The 27979-nt window shown below is 45.5% G+C and overlaps 1 long non-coding RNA gene across 2 annotated transcripts; it reads right to left on the reverse strand.

Annotated features, from left to right (window-relative positions):
* LOC110290306 (uncharacterized) lies at positions 1-27295 on the reverse strand. 2 transcript variants are annotated; one of them, XR_002377413.1, is made up of 5 exons: positions 27150-27295; positions 25781-25907; positions 21634-21754; positions 1354-1465; positions 1-203 (listed from the first exon to the last, which is right to left on the reverse strand). It is a non-coding gene; the product is annotated as an uncharacterized LOC110290306 (long non-coding RNA). The 2 variants fall into 2 exon arrangements; XR_002377415.1 differs by lacking the exon at positions 21634-21754.
* Positions 27296-27979: the final 684 nt, after the last annotated feature.

Genomic DNA, 27979 nt, shown 5'->3' on the forward strand with positions numbered 1-27979 from the left:
TCAAGTTTTACAATTGTACTTCTAGGTGGTATTGACAAAAGCCACAAACTGGCTGTCCCATATGGTAATGTGACTCTAGATCCACTGAAGCCTCCTCAGCCAGTACACAGGGAGGAGCTGTCTGGGTGGAGATGACATTGTAGTGTCTCTGGGGTGCATCTGTCGAGTGCCAGGACTCAGCTGTGTGGTCCTCACTCAGAAATCTTGAGTAGAATGACAGGGAAAAAGAGGAGAGAAAGCAAAAGAGGAGGGGAGGGGAGGGGAGAGAAGAGAGAAAGCTAATGTTTAATGCTGCGGTTTCTTTTTTACAAGACAAAACTCACATAATTTAGATATATGCAAACAAATTTTAAGCGTTTAAAAAAAAAAACCAAGTTTCAAATTAGGTCATGGTTCCCAAGAAAGACATTCTTGTCTTGTAATATTTAATTTTAGCTTTTTATCAAAGACCATCTCAAAATGTAATCAGATAGAATATTATAATCCCTGGGTCATGAGATCCACTTACGGTAACTGTGTTTCATCTGTAACCCTCCCCTTGCTGCTCTGTGGATGATCTTAAAAAGCAAGTCCTATGTGCTGCATGACTTTGTCTGTAAAAATTTAGTGTATGCCTCTAAAATATAAGAACTCTTATTTAACTACAGTTTTCTCTCTCTCTCTCTCTCTCTCTCTCTCTCTCTCTCTCTCTCTCTCTCCTCTCTCTCTTCTCTCTCTCTTCTCTCTCTCTTCTCTCTCTCTTCTCTCTCTCTGTCTTTCTCTCTGTCTCTGTCTCTCTGTCTGTCTCTGTCTCTGCCTGTCTCTCTGTCTCTCTCTCTCTCCATCTGTGCCCCCCATTGAGGCATAGTCTTTCTGTGTACCCTAGGCTAGCCCTGACCTTATGATCTTCTTGCCTCTGCCTCTGGGGTGCTAGAGATCTTAGTTCATGGAAAATTAAATTCAGTTAATGGGGTTTAAGCTTTTCCTTTATCCATAACCTTCTTGTTACTTTAGGCCTTAAATTACTCAATGTTGCTTAAAGCCTGACTTTTAGTCCTACTGTGGTCCTTCCAGAAGCCTCTCTGAGAACAATTAGGGGTGCTAGATCCCAGGTCCAGAGGCATACTCCTATAATACCAGTGCTGTGGGTCCTAAGGCAGAAGGAAGCAGGGTTCAAGACCATGCACCAAAGAAAGAGTCAGGGCTCATCTAAAACAATGAATAATTAAATATAAGGAAGTTAGAGGTATGACCTGAGATTGAGCCACCTAGACCTAAAGTCTGGAAGGAGCTGAGTCCCCAGATCTGCAACAACTGACCATGATGCTGTAAATGCACCAGCACTCTTTCTAGGTTTCCGTCCTTGCGGCTTACATGTGAGTGAGTTGTCCTTATTTATAGCTGTAGATGTGAACAACAGCAAGGTTGACAGGACTGGAAACACAGCAGCAAGCAGAGGGACAAGGCATCTGTCACCAAGATCTATCTGAAAGAGAAAAAAAAGGGCCATGGGTCCATGAGCCTGGTCTGACATCCAGAGGACAGCCTTGGCTTCCCAGATAGCACTTAGCTGTCTGCAGCAATGGCTGGAGGCCATTGATAGGAAGCTCAAGTAGTTTGTAAATAAAGCAGTTTCTAAGTTGTAAATTGGCTAAATCCCTGCTAGCTGTGAGCAAGCTTAGGGGCTAGCTTGGTTTTTTGTTTTTGTTTTTGTTTCAACATGGGGAATTGGATGTAGGATGCTGCTACCCTATTCTCCAAGAGTCACGGAGAATGTGGTGTATGTAAGCTGTCTTCATGTGAGTCCTGATAGGGTTTTGGGAGGTGTGGAAGTAATATCCTGGACATCTGGCTGGCTTCTAGCTTACTAGATCTTGTGTCTTTAAGACTCTTTTTCCTTGAGGGTTAAGGTCAAGTGAAGTAAGCCTTTTCATGCAACTGGAAGACACCCTTACAGGAGGGAGGCATTCTGACAGCCTAATTCCATAGGCTGCATTACAATCAGTGAGTGTTTTGCTCAAGTGCCCGGCATCTTAGAGAAGTCATTTTCTTTCTGAGGGAGTGCTATCGGTTTCATGACTACACGCTCTGCATTTCATTAGCATTCTTCTAGCAAAACACGACTCTGAGTCATTTCTGAAATATCTGTTCTCGCCTGAGAGCTGTTTCTCAGTTTTTACAAAAAAGGTCTTTTCTACTTACCGGCAGAAAAGTTTAATACCACACAACACGACCTAAAATGGGTATACTGAGAGAGAGAGACAGAGAGATAGACAGGTAGAGAGACAGACAGACAGAGAGAACACCTATAGGCTGTAACTATGAAGCGCTTCCTTCTCTGGCCTTCAGATTAAGGCCGTGGGTGCCAGATGATGGAGCTAAGATTGAGTGTGACACATGAGGGTAGAGTTTCATAATAGTGACATTGGACATGGTTGCTTTCTCAGATTTTAAGCCTTATCAAGGTTAAGAGGACACCGGTGAACAGGAGAGAGAAACTGGAACGGATGTGTAAGGAGCTGGTTAGTTCTGGCTCACTGCAGTCAAACATCAGTTATATTCAGCTCAGAGAGGCTGTGGCCCAGCCTGTCCCCTGTCCCTTGGGGACACTTCCTCTAGGAATCACATACACTGTTTCCCATTGTCCTAGATATTAATGTGTCTTCGTCAGCCATGGGCATCCATGTCTCTCTGTCAAGGCATTGCTTCCCACCTGGAGGTCAACCATAATGGAGGATCACTGATATTGTCTGCTGTACCCACTAGCCCCATCCACAGCCCTCGTGAAGGTCAGTCTTCATTCCCTGTGAGGAATGTCCAGCTGTTCTGCAGAGCGTGTGCCTTTGAGTTGGAGGCTTTCGTCCACCATTTCAGGTAGGGCTTTAACAAACTCAGCAGACTTCATATTCACAAAAGGTCTGTAAGAGCTTCTAGAACCCTCTGGTTTCAGAGCTCAGCAGAGTGGAGTAAAAGGAGTTGCTTTGCTTGGCTCTTCCACTGATGGGTGGGCCAGCTTTCCTAGGTAACAATCAGAGGCAGGACCTAAAGAATAGTTTTCATGATCACCTCTCATTCTCTTTAGTCAACCTGTAGATGTGACTGATTAGAAGTGTCCTAGGTTGGCCCTCCTGACCTTATATCACCACACACTCTGCGGGGTTCAGAGGAGTCACTGAGGTTAGAGGAGCCCAGCAATAAGAAACCTCTTGTTGTCATTCTGCCGAACAAAGAATGATCTAGAAATCAGGCACTGCATAAGAGAACACGCAGGGCTCCAGAAAACCTCACCTCAAGAGGCAGACACTAGCCCCTCTACTCTCCTTGAAGCAATTGCAGCCATGGGCCTCTCACCTGTGGAACAACACCTCTGTAAGCATGGCTCCCTGCCACTCACACTCATATCTTCAAGAGAAGGACCTAGAATTTCTCTGGCCCTTTTTAGTCCTCTTCAACCAAGCTTGGATGCTTTAGTCAGCACCAACATGAGGCTACAGCCTTCATGTATTACAGCAGGACAAACCCCACTCTAGGAGGACTGTCTAGAGTCACCTAAAGTCCAGAAGGCTTCCAGCCCTGCTCATGCATCCACAGGCTCTGAAATGAACTCCACCATCGACACATTTCAACAAATTTTTTTATTTTGACATTTTTTTTCTTTGACATTTACTATGGTGACAGTGTATGTATAGCGCTGTTGGGCAACATGGTTTGACAAAAGACACCTTCCCTCCACCTGCAGAATATGGTGGCCCAGCAGGAGACACAGCGTGATTCTCTCTCTCTCTCTCTCTCTCTGTCTCTCTCTCTGTCTCTCTCTCTCTCTCTCTCTCTGTGTGTGTGTGTGTGTGTGTGTGTGTGTGTGTGTGTGTGAGAGAGAGAGAGAGAGAGAGAGAGAGAGAGAGAGATTTATGTGTGTGCATGTGTGTGCGTACATGGGGGGGGGGGGTCATTGCATGGCATCAGAGGCCAAGAGTCAATGTTGGGTGTCTTCTTCCACTGCTTTCCACAGTGTTGTATTAGAGCTAGAGTCTCTCACTGAACATGGAGCTTGAACAAGCCAGCAAAACTACCTTGCCAGCAAGCCACAGAGATGCTTTCTTCATTTCCCAGGACTGGGGTTTCAGGAGCACACCACCCTTTTTATAAAGGTGCTAAGGATCCAAAATCAGCCCTTGTGCTTACCTTAGCTGTCAATTTACTAACTGAGCTGTCTTCCCAGCTGCCCCTCTTCTACCTTTTGCTGATACCACCTAAGAGCATAGACTTTAGAAAATAAGTCTCCGTGAACAGGCTTAACCATCACGGTTATTTAGTTGTGTTAACACACACACACACACACACACACACACACACACACACAAACACACACCAGCCACCTGTGCAGGATAGCAGACAACAAGCATGTCAGCAAACTGTTGAATGAGCTTAAGTAGGCAGCAGTTCCCAGCCCAGATGACCTGTCTGTGAAGACTGCAAATCCATGATTGTTCACTGAACCCTTAGGAACATAATTTGTTCTTCTTTGATCACTTACTACATTCCCAGGGTCTTGGATGGCATTGGGCTCATAACTATTGCTCTCTAAGAGTTTGCTAAATGGATAGATAACTCTATAGAAGGACCTGTCCCAGGGGTTATTTGGGTATCTGGATTAGTGCCTAAGACCTGCCATGCCCAACATACATGCACAGAGACAATAGGGTAGTCACCTGGGACAAACACTTAGGGGACCTGTGCAAGGAACCAGAGGGAGGCATAGCAACACCTTGAAAATCTAACCACTTCGCACTCCTCAAACGGTTGTCTCCAAGGTAGTAATGTATAATTATTCTGCCTCATGTTTCTTGAGCTTGGAGCCTCAGTTTCCCAAATTTTCAAGCAGGTCACTCTTCTTCCTCTGTGCTTTTGAGAAAGGACTTAGCTGTCCTCTCCCCCCCCCCCAAAGTTCAAAGCAAAAAGAAATGTTGCAACCATTCATTCGAGTTGGTTTGGTGTAGAAGGACGGCAGATGCCCGAGCAGGGATGGTTTCTAATCGAGTGTGACTTTCTTCATTAATACCTGTCCTTGCCCGCAGCAGCAAACTGACAGGCAGTACTTGCCTGTGTGTGCTGACACGGTGTAGGTGATAGCCAATGGCTTGGATTAATTTTTCTTGATGATCTCATCGTACTTTTAATGAGATCGGTGACATGCATGCCATTTCTGGGGCAAATTAATTTGTCCTTGTAAAATAGAGCATCAGCAGTTTTTCTTTCCTCTGTGTCTAATGCGTAATGGCATGTGTTTTCGGAGGCAATTGATACAACCTAGGATTACTAGCCGTATTGCAGGGAGGATGCGGTTTTGCCAACAGCAATAAAATGTGAACCGCAGCCCTAGCAGATGATGTGTATTTGGAAAATGGGGTGCCGATGTTTTGATCTTTGCTTTCCCTGCTGACGTGGCTTGATAGACAAAGAACCAAAAAGATGAGCAAGGTATGCAGTCAAGGGCTCTCAGCCTCGAAGTAGCCACAGGGAAGCAAAGTGGCCATGAAATGTGGCCATGTCTCTTTGCAGGGTGGTCACACACACTGTGGTCAGAAACCAAGGGCTCACACTGATGGCACAGCCCTGGGCTGTGACCTGTATTTCTGCCATCTGCATATCTCAAGCCATTGAGGGTGAAACCTGGAGTATTACCTAAAGGAAACATTGTATTCAGCTCTCCCATCCTTTCATTTCTGAAATGCTCATACCTCATTTGAAGGAATCAGATCAATTCTGTATCATTGTGGGAAAGACTCTGGCCACAGTGCGAGTCTCTGTGGCTATCTTCTTCTTCTTCTTCTTCTTCTTCTTCTTCTTCTTCTTCTTCTTCTTCTTCTTCTTCTTCTTCTTCTTCTTCTTCTTCTTCTTCTTCTTCTTCTCCTTCTCCTTCTCCTTCTCCTTCTCCTTCTCCTTCTCCTTCTCCTTCTCCTTCTCCTTCTCCTTCTCCTTCTCCTTCTCCTTCTCCTTCTCCTTCTCCTTCTCCTTCTCCTCCTCCTCCTCCTCCTCCTCCTTCTTCCTCTTCTTCTTCTTCTTCCTCTTCTTCTTCTTCTTCTTCTTCTTCTTCTTCTTCTTCTTCTTCTTCTTCTTCTTCTTCTTCTTCTTCTTCTTCTTCTTCTTCTTCTTCTTCTCCTTCATTGCCTCCTTTAATCAAAGGTTAAGATGATGGTGATGGTTTTGAATTGGGCAAGTCATGGAATCACTTTGAAAGTGAATCATTTCTTCCTGAAGCTAGATGGAAAGATTTTGCAGGTGAAATTCATGAGCACAGTTTTAAATTGTAACATCCTTAGAATTTTAACTAGGGTAGATTCCATTTTGAAAGTGTTTCACTGTAGAAGAGAAAGTTAGGCTCACATCTTCCATTTCCTACAGGGTCCTGGGGGACAGAATGAAGTCTCTCCCCCACAGACGCTGCATGGAGAGTAAATGGACTGAGTAGATGTCATTTATAATTGGTTTCATTCCATCAAGAAGTCAATTAAGAACAAAGGAGTCAGGGGCTGGAGAGATGGCTCAGAGGTTAGGGCTAGAGAGATAGCTCAGTGGTTAGGGCTGGAGAGATGGCTCAGTGGTTAGGACACACACAATGGCTCAGAGGTTAAGAGCGATTTCTGCCCTTGCAGAAGACCCAGGTTGGGTTACCAGCACCCACATGGAAGTTCATAACTGTCTGTAACTCCATCTCCAGGGGATTTCATGCCGTTTTCCAACCTCTGTGGGCACCAGGTACACATACATACATGTAGAAAAACATACATACACAATTAAAAATAAATCTTAAAGTAAAAAGGACAGGGAGAGTGTCTCAGCATCTTCTACATTGTTGGCTATGGGTGAAGGAATGGTTTGGGAGCCATGTGAGCCAGGTATGGACCAACTCTCTTTTTTCTTTTCACATTGATTAACGACTCAGAGCATCCAGTAGATACGCACAGGACAAGCAGGCACCACCCCTCTATCCAAAGCCTTTACTCTTATTATTCCTAACTTGAAGTAAAAGACACAACCCACACGAGTAAATGATAATCAGGCAGAGAATCTTAGAATCCTTTATATTTAAGCCAAGGGTAGCTATAATGGACATCTGGGCAGCAGAACTAAACAGCACCTGTATGTCTATGTGCTGAGTCACATAGTCAGTTTGCCCCACAGTGACATTCCTGTGCAATTGATACAGATGACTAGGAATTTAGACTCTGCAGAGCCTTCTAATTCCAGGTAATACTATCCAGGATTGATTCGGGAGCTAAGAAAGATCATGAGTTCAAGGCCTGCCTGAGCTGCATAGTGAGTTCAGGGGCAGTGTCTCCAGACCCTGCAAAGACAGGAAAATAATGGATCTCTCCATTGCCCTCCAGGCCACATAGAGGTGACTTCAAGAAGACCCAAGAGCTCTTCCTGTGTTGAGATTTCCAGGCTGGAGTTCAGACTCAGCAGAAATGCAACTCAAAGCCCCTTGGCCTAGACAAATGGCCCCATTCTTTGCAATACAGAAACCTGAGTCCCTTAGTTGGGCTTAGGCTCAGGCAGTGTGGTTTTGGCTTGAGTAGGAGTGTCTCAGAGTCCTAATGATAAAAGCATTCATTGCTTGATTTAAGAAGTGATTTATGGGGCTAGCTAGGATGTTCAGTGGATGAAGGTTCTTCATCAAGCCTTATGACCTGAGTTCAACCCTTGGGATTTAATGGTGGAAGGAGAATACCAGCTCCAATTTGTCTAATGACCTCTGCATATACACCCCTACACACACATGCACACACACACACACAGGCACAAAGATAAACATGATACTTTAATTTTTTGTGGTTTTCTTTTCTTTCTTAGATTTATTTATTTTTATGTTCATTGGTGTTCTGTCTGCATGTATGTCTGTGTGAAGGTGTCAGATCCCCTGGAATTGGAGTTACAGACAGATGTGAACTGCCATGTGGGTGCTGAGAATTGAATCTGCATCTTCTGGAAGAGCAGCTTAAACTCTGAGCCATCTCTCCAGTCCCAATAATTATATTTTTTAAGAAAATAACTGATTTGTGGTATTGTATCTAGGACAAGATACAATTTTGCCCTTGTCCTGAAACTCTCAAGTCACTTTACAATGCCACCTGTCCTCATATTAAGGAGAAAGAGGAGGACTGGAGACATCAGAGGCTCAGGGTACTGGCTGTTCTTCCAGAAGGCTTGGGTTTGATTCTCAGTACCCACGTGGCAGCTTACAACTGTCTGTAACTCTAGTCCCAGAAAACCTGACACCTTTCAGCCTCTGTGAGCACTGAGCACACATGGTGTACAGCCATACATGCAGGCAAAACTCCCATACACATAAAAATTAGTTAATTAGGTTTTTTTTTAAAGGAAAAGAAGAATAAACTACTTTTCCTCTTTAGCAGCTGGACCCCCACAAAAAAGGCAGACTCTGAAGTCAATTCCCAGCAAGAGAAATTATGCTCTGTCACATACAGTATATCTAAATCAGTCTTGGTGTTCCGGTTCTGACTCAGGATGTGGCTACGGGCACACCACATATACCAGTCCCTTTCAAGCTACATGAACAAGTCACCTCTGTGACCCAGAAGACCCTGCTTGGAAACAATCACGAGGCTCAGCCACAAGTCATAACGCATGCTAGGGAACACCGGCAACATGGTCAGACCTGTTCTCCAATGTCTTCATTCAGTGGTTATTCTGAGTGGTTTTGGAAGGTTCCCAATTTTACCCATGTGAACGACTTCACTGTGCAAAGTACACTCAATATAATCAATACCAACAAACGCATAAACATGCTCAGATAAATACAATGAATGTGACTGGCAAGCATGGCTTTTATAGAAGACTTTGTGAATATGCATTTACATACAACTAAGAATGCATTGTTCAATGAGATCTGGGGCCCGGGGGAGGGGGTGATGGAAGACGTTGTTGGAAATTGAGCACACCTTGTGTGTGTCACTGAGCCCCACTTCAGGATCTGAATCCTTCTAACCACCAACTTAAAGCAGCCATGGAGACTGGATCAGCTCACACAAGCATTATAATGAATCCTAATGGAAAATTGATTTTTTTTTTATTTAGCTTCACAAAATGGAAAAGATTGGTTTTAGCTTTTGAACTATCCTTGAGCTAAGGTAGCACAACTCTATAATTTCAGGGTATATTGATTTTTCCACTTTCTACATTTCTGGTTCCCTATTATAAACAAAAACCCTACAATTTATGAGGGCTATCACTGAGTTAATAGTCAAATGCCAAGTTATTATATAAAGTAATGTTGTTGAAATCTACTTCAAAGGGATGGCTTCAACTTAGGCGGGAAAAGTGGGGCACTTGAACCTTTAGTACAGTGGTTCTCAACCTTCCTAATTCTGTGACCCTTTAATACACTTTCTTAATGTGTGGTGACCTCCAATTACACAATTATTTTTACTGTTACTTTATAATTTTAACTTTGCTACTGTTATGAGCTGTCATGTAAATCTATGATATGTAGGATATCTGATATACAAACCCCAGATGAGAATCACTAGTTTAGGAGAAAACAGTAGAATAACTTCTATGATCTTGATTCTTCATTCAGACACAGAAAATAAGGGAAAAGTCACCAAGGATATTAGATAGATATTAATCCAACCTTGTTTGTATGAGAAAGCTCATAGCAATGGGGAGAAATCAGGAGTATAGAGTGGCATTTTGAAGACTCCTTAAAATAAGGCAATCCATGACAGTGGTGGCCATATCACATGATAGTCATCCATTGTCACAGAGAGCAGAAGTCACAAGTAAAATCTTTCTCTATAGTATCTTATTCCACCTGGGTGGCAAGCTCAGGAAATAATACAAGGAAGCGGAGTAACCCCTAATTGAAATAGGTCAGGTGACATGCCAAAACCAGACACCTCTCTACCATTGATTACAACAATAGGGCAAGCCCTAGAGGGCTTGGGCTGGCATTCTCTGCATAAACCTATGTCACTGTCAAGAGATTTCCAAGCTCATTGCCCAGAGAATCCCAAGCTCAGCATGAACTTCTGTCTACATCTTTCCTGTAATTTCTGGGCCAGGCCTTCTGTTTGACCACATGTTCTACTTTGTTCATATTTGGATCAAGGCTTAATAGGAAAATCAGAAAGTGATTTAAATTCTAAACAAAGTACATGTGTAGAAAAACCACACTGTTAGCTTCTCCTCCTCCTCCTCCTCATCTTCTTCTTCTTCTTCTTCTTCTTCTTCTTCTTCTTCTTCTTCTTCTTCTTCTTCTTCTTCTTCTTCTTCTTCTTCTTCTTCTTCTTCTCCTCCTCCTCCTCCTTCTTCAGCCATATTCCCAATACAGATCTATTTCATTTAAAGGTCACATGATACCACGGGCGGCTAGAGAACAAGGAGAGAAGACCTCCCACCTTTTACGCTTAAAATAATTTAAGGTGCCAGTTAACTATTCAGTGGTCAGAGGAAGGTGTCTTGGGACCTGGCTCTGACCCGACCACCTCGAGTCTCCTCTCCGTGGTGTCTGATATGTTCCGTGTTGCTGGCAGTCAGCAGTTGTTAGTCTGGAAAGGAATTGAGCCAGAATGTCACACTCATTTTGAGGCTTTGGTCACTGGCACTGGAGCGAATTAACATCAGTTAAGGACCTCATCCATCAGCCGAGGTTAGGGGCATCAAAAGAGTCAGGCAGACAGGCCTGGGTATCAGACGGTGTCTCAGGCCTTTGCTTTTTAAAGTTACCCCTGGGACTGAGACTCAAAAGGAAACTTCCAGAATGAATGCTCAAACTTCCAGGCTGAATGTGTTACCACACGACGTAGGGTGTGGAGAAAAAGCTGCAGCACGTTTTTTTAAATTGACAGATAATTATTGTGCATATTTACAGGGCACAGTGTGACTTTTCAACACATTGTACATTTCAATATAAATGGTCATATCAGGATAATTGGCGTATCTATCACTTCAAGCATTTGTCATTTGTCATTTATTTCTTCAGGAACCTCAAAAGTCTTTTCTACCTGTGATTTTAAAACATACAGTTAAATGCTGTCAACCATAGCAACCATACTGTAACACTAGAAGTCACTCATGCTATGCAATCGAATCCTGGGATCAAGGATTCTCCTCCACCCCTCTATCCCTTCCACTCCTCCTGGTAACTTTAGATACTTGACTCTCAATCTCTATGAGATTGGCGGTTTGGCTTTCACGTGTAAGGGAGATTGTGTGACATTTATCTTTCTATGCAGCGCAGTGTTAGCAGCATGGCATAGATTCCCTCAGGTGTGAACACACACACATCTGGGTGCTTAGACCTTGACAGTCTCAGGAATCTGAGCAGGGAGTCTCAGATGTCACAGTTTCTCTGTCTGCCCTAGGCTTGGATCAGAGGCTGAACCTGATAACTTTATTATTCCCAAGTAAATTGTCCTAAATACCAGCTTCAAACTGTGGTCCTTGGACCAGCAGTGGTGGTACCCCCAGGAGGCTTCTGAAAAATCAGAATTCCAGAGCACAGCACAGACTCATCGAATCAGACCATACACTTGGCTGAGATATTGGAAGGTTTGAAGGCCACTAGCATTTGAGAAGCTGAGGGTTGTTATCTCAAGCCACCCAAGTAGAAGAGTTTCATGATCGGATGCTTTAGAATAGTGATTCTCGACCTGTGGGTCGTGACCCCTGAGAAAAGGGTCACCTAAGACCATTGGGAAACACAAAAATAATGTTATGGCTGGGGGTCACCATACACGAGGCACTGCATGAAAGGTCACAGCATCAGGAAGGCCGAGAACCACTGGTTTAGAGCCAGTTGTCAAACAACCAACAACAATAACAAAAAGCACAGAAAACATCTGATCATGGAAACTTCATTATGTCGCAGTGTGTCCCACAGGACATCCCTCTGCCACACGTCTTCACTTGTAAATGTTCGTTGCGACGAGTCATTGCTCTGGTTCGAGGTCTTTGGCTTCTGTGACACCATCAATCTTGGATCCTCACTGGGACTCCTCCTGGTTATCCTGTTGTTATCCTGTGTCATGGAGATCTGTATCAGCAGGACTGGCCCTTTCACGTGTTCCAACCATTTGCAGATGATTTTGGGATGGGCCAACTCAGAGTCCTGGATCTGGGCCTGGGTGGTCAGGCACTGAACTGGTCAGTCTGCCATCTCTTTTATCCACACCACTAGGGCAAGGTCTTCAGCATTGCCCAAACTAGGCTGCCCAACACAGCCATCGGCAGGAGGCAGGGTCAGCATTTCTCATCTCACGCCTTCCTACTGGCTCACTTGCACCTATGCCTCCAGGGCCAACTCCACTGTCAAGGCACAGGCCCCGCTTCCGCAAGTGCTGCAAGGGGCTGGACCAGCTCTCCTGCTCTTATACCCTTGGGGCTGGCTTGCCTGTGCCTTCTCCATCTGGGTCAGATCCAATGTGTTGCCCAGTCAATATATATAGCCAATGGCTACAGCCATTATAGGGACAAGGGTAGCTCTCCCACTCTCATGTCCTCAGTGCTAACTCAGGTGGTGAGGGGTGACTTGGGGTGGGCATTGCCCCTGAACCCACACCACCTCAGGGCAGACAAATGAAGGGCCAGCTCTTCTGTGCTCTCACCCTCTAGCTTATCTCTATCCCCTCCACCAGGGCCAGCTCTACCGTGTTGCCCAAGGAAGATGCAGGGCTCACTCTCCCAAGTCCTGCAGCTGGTGAGGGACAGGGCCAGCTCACCCAGTCTCATGACCCCAGAGTCAGGTCTCTGAACTGCCACAAGTGACAGGGGATTCATTTTGTTTTGTTTTTACATGAGTTTGGCATGGTATCTACAATTGGTAGGTTCATGACTGGTTGGAAGCTTCATCATTCTGTCTACCAAGCTCTTCTCTGGAGAGAATCACAGTCTATGTGTATCTCAGTAGGTTGAAGATCGGGGGAAGCTCCCTGGGTCTGGTCATATGTGTGACTGATCTCATAGGTCTCTGAAGGATTCTCTATGGACAAGATGGCCCTGTCCACTCTGTCCATTGGCCAAACAGGGTACCTTGGCAGAATATTTGAAGCTAAGATACAACCTGTACTCAATTCCAGTATTTATCTGCATTTGCAACCATGACACTTTGTAAGAGGAACAGCTGCCCTCCCCCCCAAATATCTATGGGTAATATAGTTTAAAAACATTTCCTGATACTGTGACCTTTCTATAACTGTGTAATGCCTTAAAAGGCTATTATTGCTTTAAGAACTATTTTATTTCTTGCCTCAGCTTGATCCTTTGGGATTTTCATTCTTTCTTTTCCTTTAAAATATTTTTTTTTCATTTTGGTTTGTTGGGACAGGCCCTCTTTTTATATTTGTAGCCCTGGCTCAATACACAGACCAAGCTCTGGCCACAGAGATCTGCCTTACTCTGCCTCCCAAGTATATGCATCTCTGTGTCCAGTTAGGGTTTTCTTAAAATTTGTTCCCTGTCAGTTTAGTGTGGTTTCATAGTAACTTTCCTTTGTAGCCTCTTTCCCCCCTCCCCTTTACTTTCCTCGTGGATAGACCATCCCTTACACAGGCTTCACCCTTCTACTTCTAACCCTTGATTTCCAGCCCTTGGGCCTGTGACTGACATTAAGTCCGTTTACTCACAGCTGGGAAGGGGGCCCAGTGCACAGAAGGAAAGCCACCGGAACCAGGAAAAAGATTATTCGATGATGCAGCAAGACTGAGCCGATCTGGTCGAGCATCCTAAGAGGCCATCCTGACACTGGTTTCATCTCCCTCCTGTGCAGGAGGGGAGTGGCCATTTAAACACAGTGGCTGCCACTCTGCCAACCTGTATCAGTCTCCCGGGTGAGAAGAGAGGTTAGGGACGTTTCTAGTAAATCAGCCTGTGCTGTTTAAATGATTGAGGAGCTGGGGGCCCCGTGAGGTGCAGGCTTTTTCTAAGCAAAGAATAACTAACTACCTTTGTGATTGACAGACACATTCTGCCCAAATGTTCCTCACATTCTTTGTCTCATGCTTGAAAAGAAAAAACTTGGGAAGTTCAGCTCCACGTTTTCCAACAAAAGACTGAAGTCATACAACTGGAAACTGCGCTTTATGGCTCTCATGTCTTGTATGGAGGAGTGCTCTGCTCCAGGGCACCATGGGAGAGCGCCTTCGTGCTGCTGTAGATCACACTGAGAAGAAACAAGATTCAAGGGGAAATCTGCACTGGCCTTGTCTGCTTGCAGGCCTCAGGTGACTCTAGACTGACAAGGGTCGGCTCTATCTCCTGGATCAGGAGAACAAGAGAGCCGAGAATAAGACAAAAGACACTCAACCCGCCTCTCTTAGTGCTGGAGTGCAGACAACCCCTGGAATTACTAATCAATTCCCAGCATTCACTAAGACACTCTATTTGGCCCAAGGGCAGACTGGACAGGACCATCTGGGTAGACCTGGCTGCCTGTTCATGATGTTGTTGGCAACTGTTTGGAAATTGTTTTTTTAGGTAAGTGGAACAATGTAGTTATCACAGGAGCTAGGGGGTCTATCTTTATAAAAGAACTCTGTAGCAGAACCTCTTTGTACAATGAGGAGCCATCTTTCCTAAACAGACAGTTACCCTGATAGAACTGTATATGTATCATTTCTATATGAACAAACACATTACCTGGAGAGACACCCACATCCACACAAGTACACCTTAGCTTAGCAGTGGATTCATGCATGTAGAACAATCCAGCAAGGTTGCTCTAGGCAGCCCTTGCAGAAATACTGGTTCCTTTTATCTTAACCTCTCTTGAGGCCTCTGCTTTCAGCAAGGGAGCAAAAGAAGAGAGGGGTAACCTGGCCTGCTTCTCTGCAGCCTTCCCCACAACACTTCTCATCCCCAACAAGTGGACCCAAGGCCACAGCACGCTATAGGGGGCTGCACAGTTTTGACTGTGATTCCATATCATGAAGATGGTGCGCTACATTTTGGGCAACAGGTCCCCCCACCCCCCACCCAACATCATGTGTTCTTCTGCATGGATTTGAAAGCAAATCTCCGCTGAGATGTCCAAACTTGTGTGTGGAAGTTCAAATGACTGATTGTATCTTCGGCTTAGAGAATAGATGGGGGTGGGCCTGGGGGAATTTATTCACATTTTGCCAGGTGTAGGAAGGAGAAATGACAGTCCTCAGGGGCTTCCTGTGCTGGGCACAGTGGGGTTGATTTTACTCTTAGAAAACCAAGCCAGAAAGACATTAAGTGCACAGAGGCAGCTTTGTGGCCTGTTATCCAGAGAGACAGGATGAGGCCAAGGATGGCGTGGCCTCCACTAGCCACCTGCTCATCTCTCTGACCAGTTCCGGAATCCGTGGGTTCTAAAGCTTTTACAGATCTGGGCTGAGGCCTGAACCGCCTCTGAGCATTTTGTAATTTCCCTCAGTTTCACAACTTTCCTGGTAAGTGTTCCTTCTCCAAACTCAGATATACCAAGTTCTTAGAAAATGAAGAATAGATGACTAAGCCCCTCCTACCACTTTTGTCCTGAGTGCAGTTGCCATGTCCAAAAGCTGGAGGGGTCTGGTGTGGAAGGAAGAACTCAGCCCTGAATTCCCACAAACTGAGGATCTTTTCTTAGATCCTCCCCTACATAGCTTCTGAACTTGAACAAGTATTCTAGGCCCACCTATACATGGGGCAGAATGTATTACCAAGATGCTGTGTGGGCTCCAGATCTGGGCCTAGGGTTTTTCTCACTGGTGGCCAGTGATGGCTGCCAGGGAGCTCACTTGAAGTGTTTAGGAACCATCATTAAAAATAAGGCTAGAAAAAAAAATTTTTTTTTTAATTTTAAATTAAAGTTACAACCAGCTCTAAATGTTTTGAGTCTGAAAGCTTGACCCAAGGTCGTGCCATCTCATTTCAAAGCCTTCTCTGGGGCCCTTGAGTTGCTCACTGCTTAAGCATTGTGTCTCTGACTCTCCTCCTCTGCTGAACTCATCCGGTGACTGACAGCTCTACAAGCCTCATACTAAAACCTCACCTCCTCCTGTAAACTGCCTCTTTTACTGCAGACTTTAAAGTAGAAGCCACTCTGTTCTCTGTGTTGTTTTGTCACATCAGTGCCAAATCTTTGAAAGCTTTAAAGGCCTGGACAGAATTCCGGGATCTGCCTCTGGGTTCACACACACAAATTCTGCCAAGGCCAAGGATCTTGGCAGGAAGGAATCCCTCTCGTCTCTGGGCTTGTTCATGATCGATTATGTATGCCACGGCCTTGCTTGTCACATTTTACATGCCTCTGAGGTCTCAGTGGGTCCTCCATGAACTAACCCTCTCATCCCCACCGCAACACACAATAACTCACAGTTAGAGGGTCCAGATGGGAGGAGTGGGGCGAGCTGGGGACCATGAAGAACACTATTGACAGGACAGATACTGGTGCCCCACACCAGCTGGTCCCACTTGGAATACTTTTTTCTACTCTGCTATAGCTACTCACATAAAACGAATGGATTTGCTCTTACCCCCAAGTTCTCTAGGTGGGTTTTAGCTGCAGAGATGGAAATTTACACTCTCCGAGGGAGAGAAACTGTGAGATTGTAAAATGTCATTGCAGTGTTGGGTCCCGGGGTCAACCGTGTTCATTCACTGCAGTCGTGGGAACATTCTCACTTCTTTCTTCTGGGCAGCTCAGCGAGGCTGTAAAAGTGGCCTGAGATGTTGTGACTCATGTCTGGGTGGCTGAGGGCTGCCAACAGCCAGGTCAGATGTTGTATAGTTTGCATTTTTTGATAGAAAGAGGAGACTCAAAACTTGAGGTTGGATAAGAGAGAACGAATTCATGGGAGGCTACAGAGCTATCTTCTGAATCTACAAAGCCCCTTGCAAATGAATTCTGGAAGGAGGAGGAACCAGTCTTTCTGCAAACCCGAAGAGCTGGAGTCATAATTCTGCAGGTGGTAGCAACTGTGGGCACATTCTCTGTGCGTTTGTCTTCGTGTGACATTTGGACCTTTATTGTCCCCCTACGTTAAACTCTTGGTCACCAGCTATTAGAGGGTGACAGACCCAGTGGAGGGAAGTTATATCACAGGAGCTGTGTCCCTAAAGAGAATATTGACACCCCTGTCTCTTTTTTTCTTTGTTTCTTGGCCAAATGGAGTGAGCAGTTCTGTTCCACCCTGTGATCCTCCCAACCATGCTGTTCTGCCTCAGCACAGACACCAAAACCATGGAACCAAATAGGCATAGAGGAACATTTTGAGCCAGAACAAAGTTCTCCTCCTTATATGTTGCTTTTTTTTCCCAGGTATTTTGTCACAGTGATGGAAATGCTGGTTAGCCTCCCCACAGTACCCACATCACAAATGCAATTGGAACTGGACCTAGAGAAAGCACAAAGGAAAGTCAGTTTCTAGGAAAGTGTGTGTGTCTGCCTCTGAGACATGTGGTGTGATGGGAGGAAATGGAAGGGACTGGTGTTGTGAAGGCCAAAAAGAGGCATGAATGGAAAAGAGGGGTCTTTGATTGTTTGAGGAAAGAGACCCAGCCCCTGCCCGGGGCACAGCTTCTCTGTGGATGCCAGGGATCAGGTGGTGTGTCTTCTGACCACAAAACTAAAAGGGGTGTGATTTTAACTATTTCAAGGTAACAGTGAGATTGAAACTTCGTTCTAAGTCACTGACTGCCCCACTTCCAAGTAGCTTGAAGGAAATATATTTTCAGGTGATTTTTACATAGCTCTAGTGTTCCATCTCTATGCCTAGGGATGCCACATTTCAAAGTTACTTTGTGAAACATATTTGATCACACATACTTCATATGTAAGGGAAATCTGGCTGACATTCTGAAACTGAGCCATTTTGATTGATTGATGATTGAGTGATTGATTGATTGATTGATTGGCTGAAGATGACCTTGAACTCCTGATTTTCCTACCTCTGCCTACTAGTTGCTGGTCAAGACATGAGCCAGAGTTGAAGTCCCAAGTTTGAGGCCCATTATGGGCTCCTTTTGGAATGTGATTTTATTTTTTGAAGGCTGAAGAAGTAGATTGATTTTTCAAAGTTCTCTCTCTCTCTCTCTCTCTCTCTCTCTCTCTCTCTCTCTCTCTCTCTCTCTCTCTCTCTCTCTCCTACTTCCCTGGTGTGTGTGTGTGTGTGTGTGTGTGTGTGTGTGTGTGTGTGTGTGTGTGTGTGTTTTGGTTTCTGGGAATTTTTCTAGCTGGTTCTTGCATGAGCTTTCCCTGGTCTCTCTCGATGCACAGGGAATAGTTGTTTGCCCAGACATAGCATCTTGGCTTGGAGAAGCAGGGAGAACACATGAATGCCCCTTAAAGGAAGTGTTCAGCTTCTCCATTGAATGGGTCCTAGTGCACGGGAGCATAGGAAGTTTCTTTTTCAGCTTCTGTATATAGAGCCATGAATATCAGGAAAAGAACAGCTCTTCCAGCTGTTAGGTCCTCTCTGCTCATGGATCCAGAACCCCTTGGTGGAAATGTATACCATGCTTCTTGGGACTGGCCACTTAGCTGAAGAATTTGCCTGCTGATTAGGCTCATGAATGAATCAGCAGAGGCGACACAGAGCTTGCTTCTCCCAATGATCTCTGAACACCATCTCTGAGTAATTATGCTGACTGCCCTCCTTTGATGGTGGCAACAGAATCTAATCTGGGGATGCTGCTATTGAGGACAAAATTTTGAGAAACAATGGAGATGTTGCTGGGCACATAACTAGAACCCCATTCTACAGACCCATAAAGATCTGTCCTGGGAGACTTGGGCAATGCAGACATGGAGGGAAGGAGACAGGAGCTGAGGGATTGGAAGAAATGGTACTATTGCCAAAATAAATTCCTTATAATGCTCTCAGGCCCTAGGGTAAAATTTCCTTTGAGCCTTCTGCAAGGTCCTAGTGATGACCATTCATCTGTCTGATACATGGAAAAAAATCATATAGAAAGCTCAGACTCATTTTTTCTGAGTTTAAAACCAGACTTAAAGAAAAGATGGAAAGGTATTGTCCTTGTCATGACAGTAACTTGTAGGGAATTGTAACCAACCCCAGTTTATGCAAGTGCTGGGGCCCTTATTCATAAACCTTCAGTGGGTCCTCACGAGTCTCACAGGGAGGCAGTCCAGACAACTTCACGGGATCTCCCCTGCACCCGCATGCAGACAATATACATTCATTCTGTATTTTGCGAAATCTTTCCCTCCAACCCCTTCCATGTACAACTGGAATTAAGCAAACAGTCACTTGTTGGCAAAAAAAAAAAAAAAAAAAAAAGCTTTTAAATAGATTACCACTCTAGAGGAAGGAACCACCACGTGAGTCTTCTAGCTTGCCTCGGGCTACCAGTTAAAGGCCTCGTATAATGAATTGAAAAGCTAGGTGGACTAAATAAGGGTCCTGCCTGCATTTGACAGTGAAGAATGAGCCCTCACAGCCTCTCAGCAGCTGCCATCATTGTTCCCACAGCCCTTGAAGCTGATTCTGAAATGAGCGCCAATTTCTGCACAAATCCATAAATTACAAGAGGAGCCGTGAGTTTTCCCTATTAATGTCAGGCTGCTCGTTTGACTTGTAGCTTCTGGCCTTCACACATCATATTAATGTGTTATTTATTGGAACATTGTAATAAATAAAGATTTGTTTACTTTTATACTCCATGATGAATGTTGGGTGCTATGAAATATTATTCTTAGCAAGGCCTGCCAGGAAAAATTCGCCCTCAGTGTGTTGCTGAGCTGAGACTAGACATAGCAACTTACGTAAAATTACCAACCATCTAATCATGTGTTTTCCTCTCATCTTTACCAACACTTGTGCTTTATTCACTATATTTTGAGACTATAGATGTCATGGCATAGCTGAACAAGCCATAGGCCCTTCCATTCCTTTCTTCTCTCTATTAAGGATATTTTAAGAAGGTGGTCATGACTTAGGACACACAATGGAAGATTTAAAGAACCCACATTTACTTAGCCTTTATAATGGACACAGATGAAGGGAGCTATCTCTCTTCGCTTGCTTACTCTCACTGTCAAGTCTGTTCCTTCCCTGGCATCAGTGCCTACTTCTTTCATATTCTGGTCTTGGGTACTCAACAACACTGGATTGTTGGACTTTCCATTGGTAGACAGCCATTGTTGGATTAGCTGGGCCACACAGCTTGTAAGCCATTCTAATAAATCTGTTACTATCTATCTATCTATCTATCTATCTATCTATCTATCTATCTATCTATCATCTATCTACTTATCATCTGTCTATCATCTATCTGTCTATCTATCTATTTATCTATATCTGAATCTACACATATATAGATATAGACACACATATAGATAAAAATCAGGTATAAATTTGCCTTGGTTATGGTGTCTATATTAGTCAAGGTTCTCTAGAGGAACACAACTGATAGAACAAATGAATGTGTGTATAGATGTATATTGATTAGTTGATTCATTCATTCTATCTGTTGTGTTCCTCTAGAGAACCCTGATTAAAAAGAATTAAAAAAAATAATTAGGGGCACATAGTTGCTGAGGGTTTGAGTCCATGACCATCATGGTGGGGAGCATGACAGGCAGGCAGGCAGGCAGGCATGGTACTGGAGCAGTAGCTGAGAGCTTACATCTGATCCACAAACAGGAGTTAGAGATAGTTAACGGCCTGGCACGGTCTTTTAAAACCTCAAAGCCTACCCCAGTGACTCACTTCTTCCAACAAGGTCACACCTCCTAATCCTTCCCAAACAGTTTCACTGACAGGGGACCAAACATTTGAATATATGAGCCCAGGACAGTGGTCTGGTGGGGTCCATTCTCATTCAGACCACCACATACCACAGCTGGGTGGCTGTATCCATCTCAACCTTCTCACATGGCTGTGTCAGGCCTTAGTCTTTCATGATGTGCAGTCTCACTGCCTCCAGGGTGAGCAATCCACAGGAGAAAGAGAAAGTGCCCTGGAGACAGAAGCTTGTCTGTCTTTGGTTATTTAATCTTGGAAGTGATACTCCATCATGTCTGCCGTATTTGTTGTTAGAAACAAGTCAGAGTCAGATTTCATAAGAGTGAGTCCCAGGATACAAGGGACGTGGAGTTAGAATTCACTTCCAAAGCTCTGTTTCTGACTTCCCTGCAATGACTCATGTATCGCCCAGAGTTCTGCCCTTAATAAAAATTTCCCTTTGCAGGTGTCTGAGTACGGGCCCTTGCCTCACCAAAGCTGTGTCTCCTAGGTAAACAGTGGGAAAGCAAAGAGAGATATTTCCTGTTAACCTATGAAACTCATGCAAAACTGCCTGAGAAGACAAGTGTTGCAGTGCCTGGGGCATTGTGAGATCCAGGTGATCATGTGGGCGATAGTGCAGATACTGGTGGTGTTAATGTCAACAGTGAACGATAAAGAAGTCCATTCAATCTCCTCCCTATTGAACCTATGCATGAGAGTATGTAACACTGCATATGGTCTGTTTTTCCTATTGCAGGGTGGACCCTTCCATGCTGCAGACAGACCTGAGGCCTCCCTGTCTTCCAGAGTGGGTAAGAGTTCAGGACATTTCTCTACTGGTTCTGATGTCTATACAGTTTCGAAGAACCATGCCTGACTCACAAGTATGTGTGCAGTCCGGAATATTCATTTACAGCCAAAACTGTTATCTCACCTTTTTTGTAGAGGTTAAATGATATATAAGTGATGAAAACCTCTCTCTGAAGATGGGACAGTCTTCCATACAGTTGACCTCTAGCTCTGATCACATGAACCCAAGGTCTGGGTTTGGAGAACTATGGGGAAACAAAAGAATCTAAAACAGGGCAGGAGGGGAGGTTTGAGGAAGAAGGTTGGGCTGCAGTTTTGAAACAGGGAAACTTATCTGTCTCACCCTCTCTGTGCCTCAGTGCAGTATCTATCTGCCTCCACATGACCCTCTATCCACCCCCTTTTTGAAACTTTGCCCACCTTGTCCACTCCAGGGATCAAGACTAGAGAAGGAGCAGCCAGCTGAGAAAGGAGAGGACTGTTCTAATCTGTTATTCTCTCTCTCTCTCTCTCTCTCTCTCTCTCTCTCTCTCTCTCTCTCTCTCTCACACACACACACACACACACACACACACACACACTCACTCAGTGGAAAACATACTTCTAGTTTGAATTTTAATCTTTCCCCTGAGCTAATGAGGTGGTATTTTCTATAGCTGACGCTCTGTCTGGCTGTGTGCTCACAGAGGCAATTGCTGCTGTGTAGTGTGCTATGTCGCTGGGTTGAGCTGAGGCAGAGGATTGCGGTGGTGCCGCACGCATTAAGGGCATGCTCAATTTCCCATATCTTCAGTGCGCAACTGCTTTATTGGTACTTCACCCCCATTGTCAGTTGAAGACTCTGTGTAAGCCTGGAGGCATTTTCTCCTTCATGAGAAAATGCTGGTGACGTTGATGGATTTCAGAATGTTGACATTAAGGGCAGCTTATAAACAAAGTCATTAAGCTATTCTGAATGCACAACGTGTGCCAAGTAGGTTCTAGTGTCAGGACACAGCAGTTGACAAATACATATTCCCGGCCTTGTGTCACTGGGTCTTTGCAGAAGAAACACTGTTTCAAAGAAGCCTAATTATGCAGTGAGAGCCCACCCAGAGTTTGATCTGACTCCACCCTTCCCTTTCCCCGGGTCCTTACCTGAGGCTCCACACAACCTCGGGTATATTAGAGCAGGGCAGAGGCTACGGGCAGCCTTTACTGTGCCTGTGCGGTTGGATGATGTTTTGCCTACTGAATGTTCCCACCCAGTTTTGCTCATTCTTTGGTGCTCAGAGACTGCTTGGCCAGTGTGCCTGCGTCGGAAGGTTAAAGCCAGCATGTGTCTGCGTGAAAGACCATCTAAATTAGCAAGCTAAGGGCTGGTCCATGGAGCCACGAGACAGCTCAGTGAAGACTTTTTGTGACAGCTGTAGTTCTGGGTCTTCCTCAGTGAACAAAGAGAGGAATGTTCTTCTGCATTACCTCCAGTTAAAGAATTAAGATTGGGCATGAGGACAGAGCCTTCAACATCGTCAGTCCTTTGCCTTTACTATCTGTGTCCTTTACCTTTTATGGAAACTGCAATTACAAGGCTCTGATACAAATAGTTAACCCTTTGTGCAAAAGAAACCCAGAGATGGGTTGTGGTTGGTCCTCTAGCCAGCTACCTACTCTAACTAATCCAGCTCTTTCCGGCTCATATCCTGGACTTCCTTTCTTGTGATCTCACCCAGCTGCAAGGGAGATAGTTCATATACGAACAGCTCAGAAAGAATCATTCTTTATCCAGCTGAAAGTCAAGGGCTTGATCGGCAGGGACAAAGGGGAGAGCTGTGGGGCAACTTGCTGTCATAACTTGGGCTAATCTTAATAGGCTGTCTCTGGCTTCTAGATGGAGCCCAGCACTTGACAATTAATTACACATTAAGATCCATGAATGGCCTCACACACTCCAGAACCCTGGAGATGAGATATGAAAGGCACTGGTATTCCAAATTGAGCAGGGGGTGGGGGTGCTCAGAGGGGTCCTGTTCTTCCCAAATGCCATTAGAGCAGACAGGGGAATCTTCCCCCTCAAGATAAACCCTCTGTGGAGCCTTCCTGACCACTGGGCTCCTAGCTTCTGCTGAGGGAGCCCCTTCCCACGGGGCAGCCGCATGGCAATCCATGACTGGATGTGTTATCTTGGTGAGGGCTACATAGATTTTCTAGCTCATTTCCTATTTATGAAAGATCAGGGAACCTCCAGTTTTAGAGGGAAGTATTTTTAAAACTTAAACTGAAATTCACATATGAAACTAACTCCTCGCTCCGAATGAACGAGGTAGTAGACCTTAGAACTCCTCCCCTGTATGCAAGCACTTCTGCCCAGTTCACAATCATTCTCAAAGGGAAACTCCACGTCCATTAAGCCCCATGCTTTCTGTTTCTGCCTCCTTACAGCGTTATTAAACACCTTCTGCCTGCATCCAAAGCCTATTCTGGGTGTCCCATGTAAATGAAGTGAAGTAGAATATGTCCTCCGTGTCTGACTTCTGTCACCTAGCATGAGGGCTTTCCAGGTTCTCCCACACTGACACAACTATGGACGCATCACTCCTTTTTTTTTTTTTTTTTTTTTTTTTTGAGACAGGGTTTCTTTTTGTAGCCCTGGCTGTCCTGGAACTCACTTTGTAGACCAGGCTGGCCTCGAATTCAGAAATCCACCTGCCTCTGCCTCCCAAGTGCTGAGATTAAAGGCGTTCGCCGCCGCCACCACCACCAAAAAAAGGTGAATCACTCCTTTTTTTTTGTGGCTGAATAATATTCTAGTGTATGGCTGAAGTGTTTCAGTTCACCATCTCTTTGACAACTCATTTCTCACAGAATGGAGCCTTAGCTTTGTGTTTCTGGTCAGCTCTGCATGGCCACAAACCCACCAGGCTCTCGCAAGACCCAAGCCAAGACTTCCTTTCTTCCCCCTCTGCTCTTTCTCCTTGGGAGTTCCCAACACTTGAGCCTACAGCCTTGTGAAAGGTAGGCAAGCCTCCTGCTGTGAAGTTACACCCTGGCCTATTTGGCAACAAGGACTCATAGGCTCATAGATTTGAAGGCTTGTTCACCAGGAAGTGGCACTATTTGAAAGGACTAGGAGTTGGCCTCTGACTGACACTGTAGCCCAGACAGGCACTGAACTTGATCCTCCTGCCTCAGACTCCAACATAGGGGGGATTGTTGGCTTATTCACCAGACCTGTTTCCTCTTTTCTTACCTCTTATATTTTTGGCGTGGATCTGAATCCAGAGGGCACCTGCTAAGATTTCCAGGTTCTTGTATCTCAGCAACAGAGAACTGAGCCAGGGACACTCAGCAGTGACTGACTTAGAGACTATTTTTTAAGATGAGAAAAGAAACTCCCCCAAAATAGTAGCAGGCTCCTAAAGCTGGGCAGGGAGGCTGGGGTTGCAAATGCCTTGCTCCTCAGCTGCAGGGCCCTTACTAAGGTTACTATGTGGCACTGCCTTCTCCCATGGTGTGTGGTATTTCTGGAATATTCTGTTTTGCTACATGTAGCCTTCCACCCATGAAGTTTTAAGTCTTGCTTCTGTCTTAGCCATTGAGCTATTTCTGTGAAGAGATACCAGAATCACAGCAACTCTTATAATAAAAGAAACCATTTAACTGAGGCTTCCACACAGTTTCGGAGGTTTAATCCATTATCATGGTGGGAATCATGGTGGCATGCAGGTAGACATGGTGCTGGAGAGGGAGCTGAAAGTTCTATGTCCGGATCCTCAGGCAGCAGGAAAAAGAGAGACACCGGGCCTGGGTTGGGTTTTTCAAATCTCAAAGCCCTCCCCCCCCCCCTGTGACCTACTTCCTCCAACAAGGCCACACCACCTAGTCCTTTCAAATAGTGCCACTCCCTGGTGAACAAGCCTTCAAATCTATGAGTCTAGGAGGACCACTCTTATTCAAACCACTACACACTCGGACAACCCATAATCTTGATGTCTCCCTCCACCTCTCTCCAGCCCCTCACCCCTCTCTCTTTATTTTTTTTTAATAGAACTCCCTTCATGTTTATAAGAAATTGTGTATGTGTGTGTCAGGGTGATAGTTGTGGTGGTGCATGCTCTGGTCCATGCAGAGGTCAGAAGACAACTTTGTTAGTTAGTTCTCTCCTTCCACCTGGTGGGTCCTAGGAGTGGAGTTTATTAGGTGTAGCTACACGTGCCTTCTTGCCAGCCCTCCCTCCATCTCTTTCTGTGTTGCTTGGGGCCTTGGCTGCTCTGAGGCCAGCCTCATCTCACCTGAGAATGCCGGTGGCTTTTGGCAAAGGCTCTGACATCCACATTCTGTTCCTTCCCTGATGGCAACAATCACATTGACTTCAGAACAGCACTGCACAGCAAAGCAGTGCAGAATTTTTTGTTCCCCCTAGAACACAAACAAGCTGCCAATTCAGCACGTTTCCCCCTGCAGCCCCCCATCCCCGTAGCAAAGTGCTGTCATGGAATGAGAAAGAAAAGAGTGTTTCAGAGTCGGAGAATACACAGATCACTACCCTCCTGGGAGTCGTGTGGCACTACTGTGTGCCAGGCACGGTGAATGATCAGTGGAGATGAGAACTGCTACCCAGAGCTGATGGAGATAGCCTGGGTCCACACTCAGCAGCCCTGGGTTCACGCCCGACAGCCCTGCTCAGAAAGTCCTGTTCGGATTTAGTTTGCATAGAAACCAAATCTCATTCCTTCTGCTGCTTTCATTCAGTCATCCAGCCACAAACAAAAGGTCACACGTGGGAGTCTGAGTAGGGGTGGTGGGATTTTCCCTCTTGGTCCTCCTGTCTCTGTGATGGGAGGGGGCAGCGAAGAACTTCAGCAAAAGGAGAGAGCACATTAAGACCGAGGATAGAATGAGTGCAGAAGAGTGGAGGGAATGTCTATAGAGAGAGGAATTTGGGTGTTAGGGCTTCAAGACTAAACAGGGGTTTCTTGGAGGAGGGAATAGAAGAAACATTGATGGGGGGAGGGGAGGCAGCATGAACGAAGTGGTTGCAGAGAGCAGGAAGGAGCCCCCAGTGCATCATTCATTTAACCTTAGAATATTCGTTACAAAGAGCAGCTTTCCTCCTGGGTGTTGAGTCAGCACAAACCAGATGCCATGTAAATGAGCTTGGTCAAGAGGTGACAAGGTTTCTGCCTAGCCAGAGGCCAAAGCAACCTCCCTCCTGGACTCACTCAGCCAGGCTGGTGCTGCTGTGCGCTGCTGTGCTCTGTGTAGTGGGACTGTGTCCCTCCATCTGTGGTCCACACGGAACATGGAAACATGGACTACCTTGTCCATCATGTTCAGCATCAGATCCCATGGAAGGGCACTGATGGTCACCCTGGATCCCCAGGCCATAGTCAATCCTGCTAGTTAGGAATAGATATGTCTTCTTTCTGTCCTGCTTACCTAAAAGCCCTATTATATGTCAGCCCAAAGACAAGACTACATTTAGCAGCTAGGAGAGACCACAAGGCCTATTTCTGGACACGGAGATGCTTACCATGTAGCGGCTTCAGCAAAGCCCCACAGCAGTGGGGATAGAGCTGGGTGTTACATACACTACATATAATTGCTTGGCCCTTGCTCACTTTTCTCCTCTTTCCTAATAGGGAGACGACAGAACCTTACCTCCTCCTACTGTCAAGATGAAGAATATAGATTCTTCATCTACTGGAGTTCCAGCAGCTGTTTTGGTACGTGGAGTCATCTGGGGAAAGGCAAGTTCCAGATGGTAGATCAGAAAGACAAGTGCCTGATCGTATCCTGGGGCTGCCCCACCACCCACACGGCCAGTGCCAGACTTCTCCCTAACTTAAGTCATCACTGCTTTTGTTCAGTCATGGGCAGGCTGACCCAATAAGAGGTGGGAGTGAGAGGCACAAGAGGGAGAAGGGAAGGGGAGAGGCCCGGGAAGGGGTGCTATTAGATGAGAATATTACACGTCTACAATTAAGACCTTTGCTGGTACTGACTAAGGGACTTCTTTTTCAACCACTAACCTGAACCTTTAATCTCACCAAATGCTGCGATGAGGGTATTCACGGGAGTGTGCCTGGCCATGGTTTACACATCCTGAGTTTACACGGGTTACAGGCCCATCTTCAAGGCCACTAGGTTGGGAGCCCAGTTCCAAACTCTAGTCTCTTAGATTCAAGGACAACTCCTTCTACCTCCACCCCACCTACACTCAAGATGCTATGCAGATGTGAAAGCCAGAGAATGGTCTTCTCAGAGCTGTGGCTTTGGGTCACTGCAAAAGTGAAAGAAGCCATTCAGAGAAGGCAGGGGAGCCTGGGGATGGGGGTAGGGGTAACCAAGGAGAATGAATGGAGGTTTCAAGGCCTAGAAAGCAGGGGCTGGGTTGGGGAGGGGAGGGCGACCCTCAGGGCCCACAGTGCTTCCCTAGGCACCTCCTCTCAGGTTTGGAGTCAGAGTGGCCTTGCTTAGGTAAGAACTGA

The sequence above is a fragment of the Mus caroli genome, unplaced genomic scaffold (genome assembly GCF_978045245.1).
Source record: "Mus caroli unplaced genomic scaffold, Mus_caroli_1 scaffold_2, whole genome shotgun sequence".
In the NCBI taxonomy this organism is placed as follows: domain Eukaryota; kingdom Metazoa; phylum Chordata; class Mammalia; order Rodentia; family Muridae; genus Mus; species Mus caroli.